Source organism: Calypte anna, chromosome 11, assembly GCF_003957555.1.
Source record: "Calypte anna isolate BGI_N300 chromosome 11, bCalAnn1_v1.p, whole genome shotgun sequence".
In the NCBI taxonomy this organism is placed as follows: domain Eukaryota; kingdom Metazoa; phylum Chordata; class Aves; order Apodiformes; family Trochilidae; genus Calypte; species Calypte anna.
In genome coordinates, this window is record NC_044257.1 from 473,547 (window position 1) to 487,114 (window position 13,568).

The 13,568-nt window shown below is 55.9% G+C and overlaps 1 protein-coding gene across 1 annotated transcript in view; it reads left to right on the top strand.

Annotated features, from left to right (window-relative positions):
- Nucleotides 1-9,975: 9,975 nt before the first annotated feature.
- NUP93 (nucleoporin 93) overlaps nucleotides 9,976-13,568 on the top strand; it is an 83,337-nt gene continuing 79,744 nt past the window's right edge. The window contains exon 1 of the mRNA XM_030457901.1: nucleotides 9,976-10,042. The gene's annotated coding sequence lies outside the window, so the exon portion shown is untranslated. The remainder of the gene's footprint in view (nucleotides 10,043-13,568) is intronic.

Here is a 13,568-nt window from a genome sequence, read left to right on the forward strand (position 1 = left end):
CTGGAGCCCGTGGAGGCTGCGGGAGCCGGAGCATCCCGGCGGGATCATCGATGTTCCCGTCTGCCGCCTCCTCCGCCGTCCCTGGTGCTCTTATCCTGGCCGGGCCGGCTGATTAAATCCTTGCCCAGCGCAGCGATGCCCATCCTTCCGGGATGTGGCTGGAATAGCCGTGACCTCCCCGCTGAGCCAGGCTGAAGCCCCAGCCGTTGTTGGGAGGGCGGCGATGCTCTCCCTTAAGGGCCCTCGCCCTTAAGCATCCCTGGAAATGGGGGAGTCCCCTCCCACCACCTTTCTCTCACCCGTTTGTTTCCTTCTCTCTGTGTTTTAGGTGGCACCTGCACATGCGGGGACAACTGCAAATGCAAAAACGCAAATGCACATCATGCCAAAAAAAGGTAAGGGAGGGTGTCTCCGAGCCTCACCGAGGGGCAGAAGCACTTGGGGGTGGTTTCACTGCACATCCCTGCACACACTGAATCACGTCAGGCTCAGTATTGCCAGGATTGAGTTTACTCCTTCTCTTAATTTTTGCCTCCAAGGACACATGGGGTAAATTAACCCTCCTGCCACCCCCCCAGCAATACAAGCCACCTGGTATAACCCAGAACTCTGGCTCAGCAGGCTCCACAAGGGGATGCTTGGGGGGAAACTGGCACTGGGATTTCTTCCGGCTGCTCCCAAAGCCGTCACCCCCAGGGCAGAGCCCTTTGCAAGGAGAGGGGCTGGGGGGGGCTGGGGGTACTGCACACTCCTGCTGCCTCCCTGCAGTCAGCCTCGATGCAAACCTTCCCCAGGAGACACTGCTGAGGATGGGGATTTTGCTAAAAGAGAGTTACAGGAGTCTTTCACAATGGATCCCCATAAACCCACCCTGGGACTCGCTCAGAAACACCCCTGACTTACTTTTTCTCTCCCTCCCCACAGGCTGCTGCTCCTGCTGCCCAGCGGGATGTGCCAAGTGTGCACAGGGCTGTGTCTGCAAGGGCCCCCCCTCTGCCAAGTGCAGCTGCTGCAAATAGATAGCCTCTGGCTGCACATACCGGGGGTGCTGCATGTCTGGGGGGCTGAAGAATAATGTTATTTTGTGTGTCGGGGTGGGGTTTTTTATATATGTGTTCATATATCTTCAGTGTTAATAAGCTACCTAAATAAAGTGATGTGTATATAAAGATCTACAAGGAACCTGGCAGTTGCGTGGGATGGGGTGGTTTTCTTGGGGAGCAGGAGGATAATGTGGTTGAGAGGGAGGGGGGGGTCATGGCAAAGAGCCCACATTTTATTTTTCCTCCTTTTTTCCCATCTTGGCTCTGCCCTTCCTGCCAGCAGCTCTGACTCATTTCAACACTTTCCCTGTGCAACAAGGTAATTTAGACAGTGGGTTTTTTGGTTGGGTTTTTTTTTTTCTCTGCCCTGTCATTTCCCAAGGGCAAATCCCATGCTCGCTACTCCACCAGAAATCCTCGGAGTTAATGAGCAGCTCATTATTACAAACCCTCTCCGACAGCATAATAACCATTTCAGCCCTGCCCATTTCCAGGGGTAACGTTTTCTGTGGCAGGTGGGGCAGCGGGGAACAGGTTTAGTTTTCCTCATGGCACTTTAGTCAAACCAGCTGGAAGAACTACATTGTTTATCCCCCCCCTGCCCCCTCTACCAGCCTAGCAGGGAGCCCCAGGGGAGCAGGGTGCTTGCACCAGGGTGCAGAGCCCATGCCAGGGTGCAAAGTCCAGAGTAAGGGTGCAGTGCCTGAGACGGGGGGGGGGGGGGGGGGGGTGATGTCCACTAATGCCTGCAGTGGGATGGGACACCTGTGCCAAGGTGCAATGCCCACAATGGGTTGTGAAGCCTGTGCCAGGGTACAATGCCAATGATGGGATGTGATCTCCACGCTGGGATGTGATGCTCACTGTGTCCAAGTGCAGCCACACTGCTGCCAGGACGCTGCACCCCAGGTACCACATGGCTCCGTGCTACTGAAGACACAGGAGTGGTCCTGCCCGTCCCTAGGCTCTGCAAACACAGCCTTTTGTGGCCACTTTTTATCTGCCAAAACCTTCCTGATCTCACCATCCAGGCCTTCAGCACACCAGCTGCCCACAGTGGCAGCCCCAGGAGCTATCTTCCCCCAGAGCATCCCTCAGGAGGTCACCATTGCCCCACGGCTTCTGATGGGTGTGAAGCATCCCCGTGTGCTGGCTGAATGTAGGTCAGGGCATGCACACAACAGCCAGGGTGCAGCTCTAGCTCTGGAGCTTCAGAGTCTGCTCTAGTCTGCAATTAGCAGGATTATAAGTGCCAACCATGCAAAAACATCACTGGGGAGCCCACACTTGAGCTGTGAAAGCTGTGCTGGGCAGCTGGGATTCCTCTCCTAGCTTTATCACAGAATTGTCAGAGCTGGAAGGGATCTCTAGAGATCATCCAGTCAAGTCTCCCACTAAGCAGGGTCACCTAGAGCACATCACACAGGACTGTATCCCAACAGGTTTTGAATATCTCCAGAGAAGGGAACTCCACAACCTCCCAGTGCCTCGTCACCCCCAAAGTAAATAAGGGTTTTTTCTCAGAAAAAAATGGCTGCTATAAAAGAAGAGTTGGATTAGGAACTCCTCTTATGTGGGCACAACTTCAGGATTAACTGTTCCTGGCCGGCCCTGGGAAATCAGAATACCAGAAGCAATATGGGAAACCCCCGAGGTGCCGCCTGCCCCTAGCACTGCATCCCGGCATTTCATAAAACCTGCGGCTCAGGGCACTCGTCCCTCTCTGACCACAGCGTGCCCTCATAAATCAGTGGAAATGATTGGGAAACAAGACATTCTCCGAGCTCTTTTCTCGTACCAGCTCCTCCCGCTGTCCCCCCCGTCTTGCAGTGACGGGGACCACATGGCCGGGGATCCGGGCACAGCCCGTCCATGCAGGATTCTCAGAAACCTGGGAGTTCTCCTGCCTCCCACACAGCCTCTCCCCTGCATGCGCCCCCCCCTCCCTCTCCTATATGGCCCCGTATCAGGGTGCCTGTCCCTATTTCGGGTGGTGGTCTCTGTTTTTTCATACGCGTGCACCAGAGCCCATTCCCGGCAGCGCTGGGGGGGGGCAGGGGGGAGGGAATGGGGGGAGCAGCACCGGCCAGCAACACTGTGCTGGGATCGGGTGTCCGGGAAGTGATTTCACAACCCGTGTTTATGTGCAATAAGGCCACACGTGTGCTGTGATTTCACCTCTCCTCCTTTCCCGCTCAGCCGCTGGCGTGCGCAAAGCCTTGACTCCTGTTTACACCCCCTCGCTGCTGCCTGCAGACACTTCCAGGCGGGAAAAAAAAAATCAAAACAAAACAAGCCTCGGTGTTTTGGCAAACAGGCATGAGCCGTTCCCTGGAACAGCCTCCCGTGGCCGCCAACCAAGAGTCCGATGGCCGGAGCACCACAGGGGGGGCTGGTCCTGTCTCAGCCCCCTGTTTGCCCTTCTTGCCATCACCACGAACAGCGGGCACAGGCGTGGGACGTCCTGGCCATGGTACCGACGTGGCCGCGGGCTTGAGCTCCTTGTCACTTAAACTCTGGCAAGAGAAAAAAAAACAAAACACGGGTACTGGTGGTGCCACAAAGCTGTGAATCCCAGACGTCCCCCACCGGGGGACCAGCAGAGCACCCCCCGGGGTGCTCACCCCAATGTCTCCCCCCACGGGGGCTGCCCCGGGGACACCCCTCTTTCCACCAGGATGCTGGGACCGTCCCATCCCTGAGGACGTGCATCCCATGGCCTCCCCGAGGGCACAGGGAGCTGGGAAGGGGCAGGAAGCACAGCAGTGCTGTCCCAAATGCGCAGGGCTTGGTGGCAGTGCCATGCCAGCGCTGTCACCCCCTCCCTGACATCTTCCGACATCTTGCCGCCCCCCCGATACAGCACCCTGCTGGGAGTGGGGGAAGACAGGGCGGTAGAAATGGGTGCGGACGGGGGAGGCAGGGACATGACCCCGTGTGAGCACGGCACGGTCCCCGTCAGCACGGCCCGGCCTGGGACCACCCTGGGGTTAGCACGGCCCCTTGGTGAGCACGGCACGGCCCGGGGTTAGCACGGCCCCGATGAGCACGGCACGGCCCGGGATTGGCACGGCCCGGGGTTAGCACGGCCCCGATGAGCACGGCACGGCCCGGAGTTAGCACGGCCCCGATGAGCACGGCACGGCCCCACGGTGAACACGGCCCCACGGCTCAGCCGTGCGCAGCGCCCGGCACCGCCCCGCACCTCCACCCCATAAATAGCGGGAGGGCGGCGGGAATCGGCACCGTTGCGGGCACGCCAGAGTCAACTTCAGTGCAGATCAACCGAACCGAGCCCAGGCCAGCCTAGCCCAGCCGAACCGAGCCATGGATTCCCAAGACTGCACATGTGCCGCTGGTAAGTGTCCGGTCCCGTCCCGGAGGATCTTGTCCCGACGGGTCCCGACCCGGCTGACGGCCCCTCTCCTTCTTCAGGTGAGTCCTGCTCCTGTGCCGGATCCTGCAAGTGCAAAAACTGCCGCTGCCGGACCTGCCGCAAGAGTGAGTGGGGACTCTGGCAGCGGGGTGAGGGGGAAAGGGAGGGTGCCCTGTCCTTAGGGAAGTTTCTTCGTTCTCCTCCACGATCCCCACGGGAATCTCCCTGCCCCATAGGGGAACCCCTCTACTAGAACCCCCATAGTGACTTCCTGACCCTTCTCTCATAGAGAACCTTTCACTTGTTCTGTGGGATCCTCTATGGAGACCACACCGCTCCCCTATGGCAGTGTCCCTGCTCTCTAGGACCCTCATGGGGATCCCTCCACTTTCTCCAGACCTCAGGAACACTTCCTAGGTGTTCCTCAGGGGGCTCCCCCTTCCCTGCCACGGACACCCCCAGCCACTGTCTCATTGGGATCGCATGCTGGGATCACAGCCCTGCTCTTAGGGTTTCCCACTCTGCATAGGATGACCCTACCCCATGGGATTCCCATCCGTTCCTGCTCCCCCTAACTCTCATATCCCCCCCTCCCAGGCTGCTGCTCCTGCTGCCCCGCGACGTGCAGCAACTGTGCCAAGGGCTGTGTGTGCAAGGAGCCAGCCAGCAGCAAGTGCAGCTGCTGCCACTGAGACACTCACCTCTGCCTGTAAATAGCTGGCATGCTTCGGGGATGGGGAGGTGGGGGGCACAAAAAAGCCTTTTTTTTCATGTTTTGTATTTTCTCTACCATTGGTGACACTAGATGGAAATAAAGGAAATAAAGGAGTTTGGCTGGAGGTACGAGTGTGGCTCTTGAGCTGAGCTGGGGACTGAGACTTGTGAATGCCCATGACATCTGTGTGGTAATTGCCACCTCGGGGTTGTGGCAGACTGCTCACAAAACACCCCCATGGCCTTCCAAGGGTGGGTTCTGCACTTCCCTGAGGGAGAAAAACAGCTTCCCGGGGGGTGGGGACAGACTTCATCCTGCATATGGGGTGCCTCTGGGCATCTTTATGCCCAGTGAGGATAGGGCTGATGAGCCCAGAAGTATGGGGCCAGTGGTGGTGTTGGGGTTCCACACTTTCTCTGGCTTTGTGGTGGGTGTCTCTCTGCCACGATGGGCTCCCACAACCCGGGACTTGCTTTGGGTGAAAGCATTCGTGGGAACCAGCATGGTGGGTGAGGTGTGCTGGCAGCCTGCCTGCCCTGAGCTGCTGCTGAAGGTGCCTGGCTGAACTCCAGCAGGGACATGGCTATCTCCTGGGCATGCAGATAGTTCCTTCCCCAGAAACTCATGTTTTGCAAACCCTGATCCGTTTGCAGAGCAAATCCATTCCCAAAGGGATGCTTTCCCTGCAGCTTCCCCATGCCAAATACCTCCAGCTACTGTGCCTGGCTTCTCCTGCCCTGGGCATCACTTCGGAGAACTTATTTCCAGCCCATTTTTTTGGGGAGTACCTTGCTGGGAGCTGCAACGACCTCCGTGCCCAGGAGCACTGAAAAAGCCCTGTGTGGGTTGAGCGTGGTGCTCAGCAGCCCTGATGGTGGGTGGCTTAGCAGGGTGGTGGGTGCTAGGAGTGTGGCAGGGTGATGGGAAGGTGCGTGGGCCACGTTTTGCTTCCGAAAGTCTCTGCCAAGTGAAAGAGTTTCTTTCTATGCACAGGAGCCGCTGCCGCCGGCTGGGGCGGCTGCCTCTGCCTGCCTGTACCTGTCCCCCAGGTGTGCCCTGCTCCTGAGGCTGGTTCCCAGCCTGGCTGGCACCACGCTGCCCTCACCCCTCCCCTGCCTCATTGGCCAGGAGAACAGTTCAGCCTAGCCAGGATGTCCCGGCCAGGCACAGGATGAATCTAGAAAGCAAGAAACTGGGGCAGCCACAAAACGGGGGCACCCAAGCACCCACAATGTCCTTTTTGCCAGGCTGGGTGGCCCAAGGAAGGGTGGCTGGAAGGGGTGTGCATGGCAGTGCCAATCCCTGATACCCAAGCCTTTCCTGGGGTGCTCCAGGAGCCCAGGGGGGCTGCTCACTCCTTGCCCAGCTCCAGTACATGGTGCTGCAGTGGGTGCCCAGGCTTTGCTGGTGAAAGAAGCAACACCCAGCTCAGGACCCATGTGCCTTTGAAATGCTTTGCGTTAGTGTGTGCCTTGCCTCGGCAGCCTGCCAGCACCTCCTGTTTGAGTAGAAGCTTAGTGCTGAAGATGGGGTTTAAGGGCTTGCCTTGCCCTAAGTACATTTAAAAACCAGTTAAGCCTCCTGAGAAGGCACTTCGGTGGGAAACAAGACAGACGGGGTGCTGATGCGGCATCGGTGCTGGAGGAGCTGCCGGCCGAGCCCCGCCCCAGGGCCCTAATCCCGCAGCAGAAACAAAGCCGGGGCGGGGATGGGATGGGATGGGGTTTCCCCTCTCAGAAAGCACCCCGGGCATCAACCGCTCCCCGTTCCCAGCGCCGTGCCAGGCTGGGAGGTGGGCACACACCTCAGCACCCTGTCACTGCCCCTGCCAGCCTCCCCTGCCTGCTCCTGCCTCTGCCTGCACACCCGGCCGGCAGCAGCAGCCACCAGCGGATCCTGGGCTCAGAGCCCTTTCAGCTTCCCCGGGCGGGACTTGGGAAGAGGGGACCAAGACGAGCGGTGAGATGGGAGCAGACACCTATGGGAGGCGCTGGCCTGGGATTTGCCAGGACTCCCTGAGGTGGCGGGGGGGCTTTCTGGTCTTTTTCAGGAGCGTTTTCTATGTAACCCCCTGCTTTCTAAGGAATGGGGGAGCTGCTCTCCAGCTGCACGGATCTGGGTGCAGTGAGGGGCTTGCTGGGAATAAAGGTTTTGTGCTGGAAGAGGCCGGCGTGCTTTATCCAACTCCTCGAAGAAGGAAGGGCACAGCTCAGCCTGCAGAGGTGGTTTGGGGTGGCACCGCTCAGCTCCACTTCTGATTCTGAACCAACCCTGCGGGGCTTGGCTGACCCTGGGTGGTACCGGCAGGGGGGACAGGTACCCTGCCTAGGGTGAAAACACCCTGTGCAGAGGGAACAGAGGGGATGAGCACCCTGTGTAGGGTGAATACACCCTTGTGCAGAGGGAACAGAGGGGATGGGCACCCTGTGTAGGGTAAATACACCTGCACAGAGGGAATAGAGGAGATGAGCACCCTGTGAAGGGTAAGTACACCCCTGTGCAGAGGGAACAGTGTGCAGAGAGGATGAGCACCCTCTGTAGGGTAAATACACCCTTGTGCAGAAGGAGCAGAGGGGATGAGCACCCTGTGGGGGGTAAAAACACCCTTGTGTAGTGAAATGAGACAACCAGGTGCCACTACCTGGCAATTAGTGGCACCTGGTTGCCTCATTTCACTACACCCTTGTGCAGAGGGAACAGAGGGGAGTAGCACCCTGTGGGGGGGTAAATACACCCTGTGCAGAGGGAACAGTGTGCAGAGGGGACGAGCACCCTGTGCAGGGTAAGTACACCCTTGTGCAGAGGGAGCAGAGGGGACGAGCACCCTGTGCAGGGTAAGCACACCCTGTGCAGAGGTGAAACGCGGTCTGTGCACCCGAGGATCTCTGCGCTGTGTGCAGAGGGAGGGAACACCCTGTGCAGAGGTGACAGACACCCTGCTCAGCGGTGACAGACACCCTGTGCAGAGGTGACAGACACCCTGTGCAGAGGTGACATGCACCCAGCGCTGAGGGGACAAGCTCCCGTGTGCAGAGAGGGACAGGCACCCTGCGCAGAATAAATACAGCCAGGGCAGGGCAGCAGAGGGGACAGGCATCCCGGTGAGAGAAAAAATACACGCGGGGGACGTCCATCCACCCTGTGCACCCAGAGGAAACGGATCGCCTGCGGGTGGTACAGCCACCCTGTACGGAGGGGACAGGCACCCTGTGTGGAAGGGACATCCGTGTGCCGAGTGTCCCCCCGCCTCCTGCAGCAGCCGCTCCCTGGCCGCAGCCCGGCACTTCCATAGGGATTTGCTGCCCCCTGCCTGCCCGTCCCGCACCCCCGGGCTCCTCCAGCCTCATTGTTCCCTTGTCACCCTCCGTGCCACCGGGATCTGGCACGGTTCCCCAGACCCGCCCCGGAGCACCAGCACTTGTCCCCGGGATGCTCATCACCCTTCTGTTCCCTCTGGAAAGCTGGCATCCCACCAGGGCATCCATCCCATAGGGACCCCATCCTGAGAAGCTATCCATCCCACCAGGACACCCATCCCACCTGGCTGGGTGACCAGGGCACCCCATAAAGTGGCTGCCTCAAAGTCCCCCAGTGCCACAAGTGCTGTCACCCTGATGATTCTGGGGATCAAGCTCCAGCAAAGGTGTAACTGGGAACCCTGGGGCCAAGCCCAAATGCAGGAGGCCTCAGGGCACAGATCAGCTTGTGGCACAGGGAAAACATGCTGTATGTATCAGAAATACAAAATATATCAGAAAGAGTTAAAACTGCAGATTTACTAAGAACAGAGATTCCAAGGTGCTGGGCAGGCACCTGGCTTTGGGAAAAAAATGCCCTTTTTTTTCAGATACTAGCCAGTTACTGAACAACCTGCCAGTGTCTCAGCATGGGGAGGGCAACCAAACTTCCTTGAAAGGGGAAAATTCGGTTTTTTTTTTTTTTTTTTTTTTTTTTTTTTTTTTTTTTTTTTTTTGTGGGGAAAGCAGTTGAGTTGGAATGGCTGCAAAGTACCTCTGTCACCTGGGAGACCTGAAGCAGAGCTGGGGGAATTGGGGCAGCCCCCTCTGGGCTTTATTTTCTGACAGTTTTTCTGACAGGGTCCTGAATCTCTGCTGTATGTTGGAGATGTCCTGGGGGGCTGGGACATGGGCATCAGGCCTGGGCATGGAGGCAAGCAGCTGGCCATATTTTAGAACGACCTCAGGTGTTTTTATATGCCCTGAGTGATGCTTGTGACTGCGAAAACATGAAGTGGCAGGAAATGATTTATGAAGGCTTGAAAAAAAAATGTTTATATAGTGAAGCAGAGCCAAGAAACCCCCTTCTTGGGGGGGTTTCCTTCAAGGAAAGATACTTTGAAGCTGGTCATCCTGTGTTCAAGGAGTCACCCAGATCTGGATTTCAGTGTTGGGGCAGGCTGTGATAAGCTTTGCCCAGGGGCACTCTGGTGAGGGCAGATTTGCAGGCAGTGGCTGGGGACTGCTGGGCAGGGATGCACTCAGTTCCCCCTGGGAACCACGGGGGGAGTGGATCAAGGGTTGGACTTGATGATCTCTGAGCTTCCTTCCAGCCCAGCCCATTCTGTGATTCTGTGACGGTACGGTACGGGACAACGGGACGGGACGTTGCTACTGACGTCAAGCAGAGGGGCGGGAGGCAGCCTCGAACCCGCAGCCCCCGGATCCCGCCCCTCCCGCCGCGCTGTCCCTGCGTGCCGCCCAGCGCCTCCATCACGCTGCTGTCGCGAGGGGGCGGGAGCCGGCGCGCGGATGACGTTCGGCGGCCGGGGGCCAATGGGAGGGCGCGGCGCGGGTGGAAGCGCGGCGAGTTCGGCCAATGGGAGGGCGGGGAGACGGCGCGCGTCGCGGGCGGAGCAGGCGCGCGGCGGTCGGAGCGGCGGTCGGGCAGGTGAGGCGGCGCGCGGGCTTGTCAGGGCTGTCCCCACAGACACACACAGACACAGACACACAGACACACACAGACACAGACACACACACACACAGACACACACACACACAGACACACACAACCCTCCATCCCGCCTCACCCTGACCTGGGTGCTGATGGTTCCTTCCCTCTCCCCCTTCGGGTCCTCAGCCCTCGGCAGCCGCCCACTCCACCTCCCAGCTCGGGGCTCCGTCTCCGGGCAGGCCCTGCGGTGGGCGCTCATGCAGGGAGTCCTGAGGGAGGCGGCTGCCTGAGGCGGGCCCTGAGCAGCTCCGGGCCGCGCCAGGGCTTCAGGCACAGTGCAGGCCTCTACGGCGGTGGGCTGGCGGGGAGCACTCGCAGGCCTCCCCCTAGGTCTTTTAGGGATTCCTGGGGGGTTGCTGTATATCTGCCCTCGTTGAAGCAGCGGGGCTGGCTTTGATGCGATGAGCAGTCTCTATCTGAGCTGGTTTCTGCTGGCTACCGGTGCAAAGCCTTGCTGTAGGAGAGCTTAGTGTGTAACCGAGATGCTGTGTTGGTGCCTCAGGAAGCAGAGGCTCGTTGTTTGAATGTGGAGGTGTCAGGAGTGGGTCTGTGTATGCCTGTGACTTGGCGTTTCCTTACCGAGTTCTGTGCGTCTGGGGCATTCCTGGCCACCGAGGGGCTACCGGTAGGTTCTTGACTCCTGCTGCCATGGTGGGAAGTCATGAAAGAAACCACAATGTTCTCTGCAGCCTTCCTCACTCAGCTGCTGTTTCACAGCAGGCTTTGGTAAGCTCCTGTGATCTCGGTTGCCAAACATTGCTTTCATAAGTATGCCTGGCAGCATAGAGGAGACTTTTGAGTACAGAAGATAAACCATCTGTGAGACTTGGGACTCTTGCGTTTTTCTGATCAGTAAGTGTGGGGGAGGACAAGATACACTTTATGTGGGCCCTTCAGACTATTGGCTGAGAATAGAAAGCATATTAGCAGCCCTTTCCCTCTACCACAGCTCACAAGTCCTCTCTACCAACAGCAGTGCTGACCTCTGCAGAATAGGTGAAGATTATAAGGCTTTCTTACAGAGAATCTTGGATGCAGAGCTTCGTTTCTCAGCCTAAAGAATGTTCTTCATTAGCCCCTGCTAGCCAAGATTCACAGCTTTAGTTTTCCCAGAGTCAGAAAGTGTTTAGAGTAACTTCTGTTGCTGCTTGATCCCAGGTGTGGGCAATATCTGAAATTCCATGGTGTGATGCTGAGCTGCTTCAGCTGTGGGTGCACTGGGTATCAGGATTTAATTAGTAACTACTCTTTAGTGCTGGGTGCTCGCTGTGTTTCAGCATCAGTGCAAACGAGGGCTAATTACCTCCTTCCATTTGGCCAGGTTCTCTTATGGGACAGTAGGGATGCCATGGAGAGCTGAGGTGAGAGTGACAAGGGAAAGCCAGTTCCTGTGTGTTGTGTTGCTTTTGACTCTATGTTGTGTCCCTGAAAGAGTTTTCTACTCTTTGGGAAAACTTTTAGGGGCTTACAAGTGGGGAAAGCTTAAAAATTGCTTGGAAAAGACATGTGATTCTCTTGTAGCTAATGCCATGAAGTTCCTGTGCTGATAATACCGCAGGAAGTTCAGTGAGAGGGGAGGAGCTGGGTTTTCATGTAAGGAATTTCAAGCCACATGCTCTATTTAAGGAGGGGCAGTTTGCCACCTCCTGGAAGTTCCTGCCCTGCTGAGCTGGGTGAGAGTCAGGTGCTTAAAATAACTACAAAGTGTGATGAGTTGGCAGAGCTGCCAGCTGAGTCGATTATTCAGGGCAGTGGAGTCTTGAGACCTCTGTGAGGAGCTTCAAAGGCAGATGGCAGATAAAAGGCAGAGTTGACAAATGCCTGAGAGTGTATATTGGAAGAAATAATTTGAACTGCCTACTGTTGGGTTCCAGGTTAAATAATGAACAGGCCAGACACTAGTCCTCTGCCCTTGTTTGTCCTTTCTCACAGTGCCAGAGCAAATAACTGTGACTGTTACTGCCTTGAGAACTCTGAAAAGAATACCATACTTATTCAACCTACCTGCTCTAAGAGCTCTTTGAGACCAAGTGCTTAGTAACAACAATGAAAAGATTAAATATTTCCATGTCTACCTGCAGATGAGATTAAGAACAAAGCATACATGGCTGAAAAACTTAAGGGAGGCTGGGGAGGAGTAACTGGTGGGGGGTAGAAGAGTGAGTTTGGAGGTTTGGTGCCTACTGTGTGGCCTGTTCAGAATTCCCCTGCATCAGCCTTTTGCTGCTGTGGGGATGGGCTGTGCTACCAGGCAGAGTACCAAGCATGGCCTGAGGGCTTTTTGGGGTTGTTTTTTTTGAAGCTGACCTATTCTGACTTCATGTTTTTAGTGTGGCTAGGAAATGGAAGTTTTCCCTTTTGCTATATTTGATTAAACATTTATTATTATGCCCAATAAACTACAGGCTGCTCTCTTGAAAACGGGCAGCAGGTGTTTGGGTTGTACTTAATCACTTCTGCTTGTAGAACACAGCAAACAAGACTTGACTTCAAGACTTGACACACTTGAGACATGATTGGTCTCCCCTTCTGGTGTGGGGTCCATAGGTCTTCACCATTTCTGCTTTATGCTCATCTTACTCTTAAAAAAACAGTAAGCAGAGCACCTGCATGCCCAGAAGGCAACTTTGTTAGTGTCTGATATCCTATTGAAGTCATCGTGCTTTCCTGTAGAAACAAACAAAAATGTGGCCACCTGATCTCTGCTTTCCATCTCTGCATTTCCCTGTCTGTGCTGTGGGGGTTGCTTTGCTGACCTCCTCTCTGACACCTCTGGGTGTCTGCTTACTCAGTGCCCTGTGAGACTTGGTGCTGCTGTTCACACACAATTCCCCAGCCCCTTACTTATTCACCTTGAGCTTAGCAGACACAAGCTGCTATGCTATCTGTAGCAGCCCAGGCTTGGAGCCTGTTAAAAAAAAAACAACCCCTTTTGCCCCATGTTTCAGCTGCAGCAAGGAAAGAATTGCCAGCTTTCTCTTACTGCTCTGGTGTCCATCCAAAAGAAGCTGATCCCTACTTTTCAGGCTGGGGCACTTGAGCACCATGGGGCTGGATTCCTTTCCCCTTTTGAAGGGTCTCTTGCAACTCTGCTGGTCCACCAGTTACTCTGAAATGTTGTGTGTGAGGCTTTCCTTCTGCCCTGTGAAGCCTTCCTCCTTTCTTTTTTTCTCAAGAACTAGAAAAAATCTAGATTTTTTTTTTTTTTTAAACTTGTCTCTTGAAGTTAATCAATTAGATGACACACAGCCTGTCAGTATGTGAAGTACAACAGACAGTTGAGCACTCATTGGAATATTTCAGCTTTCCATCTTCCTGAAGTTAGCACAATAAAAGCTTCAGTGTGGCTGTATTTAGAGTATAATAGCTACGGCTGTTCTTCATCTGATAGCATGGTAGTGCTCTTGAGGAGTTTTTAGGAGATTTTAGGTAATAAATCATAATTTATAATCAGTCTGAATAC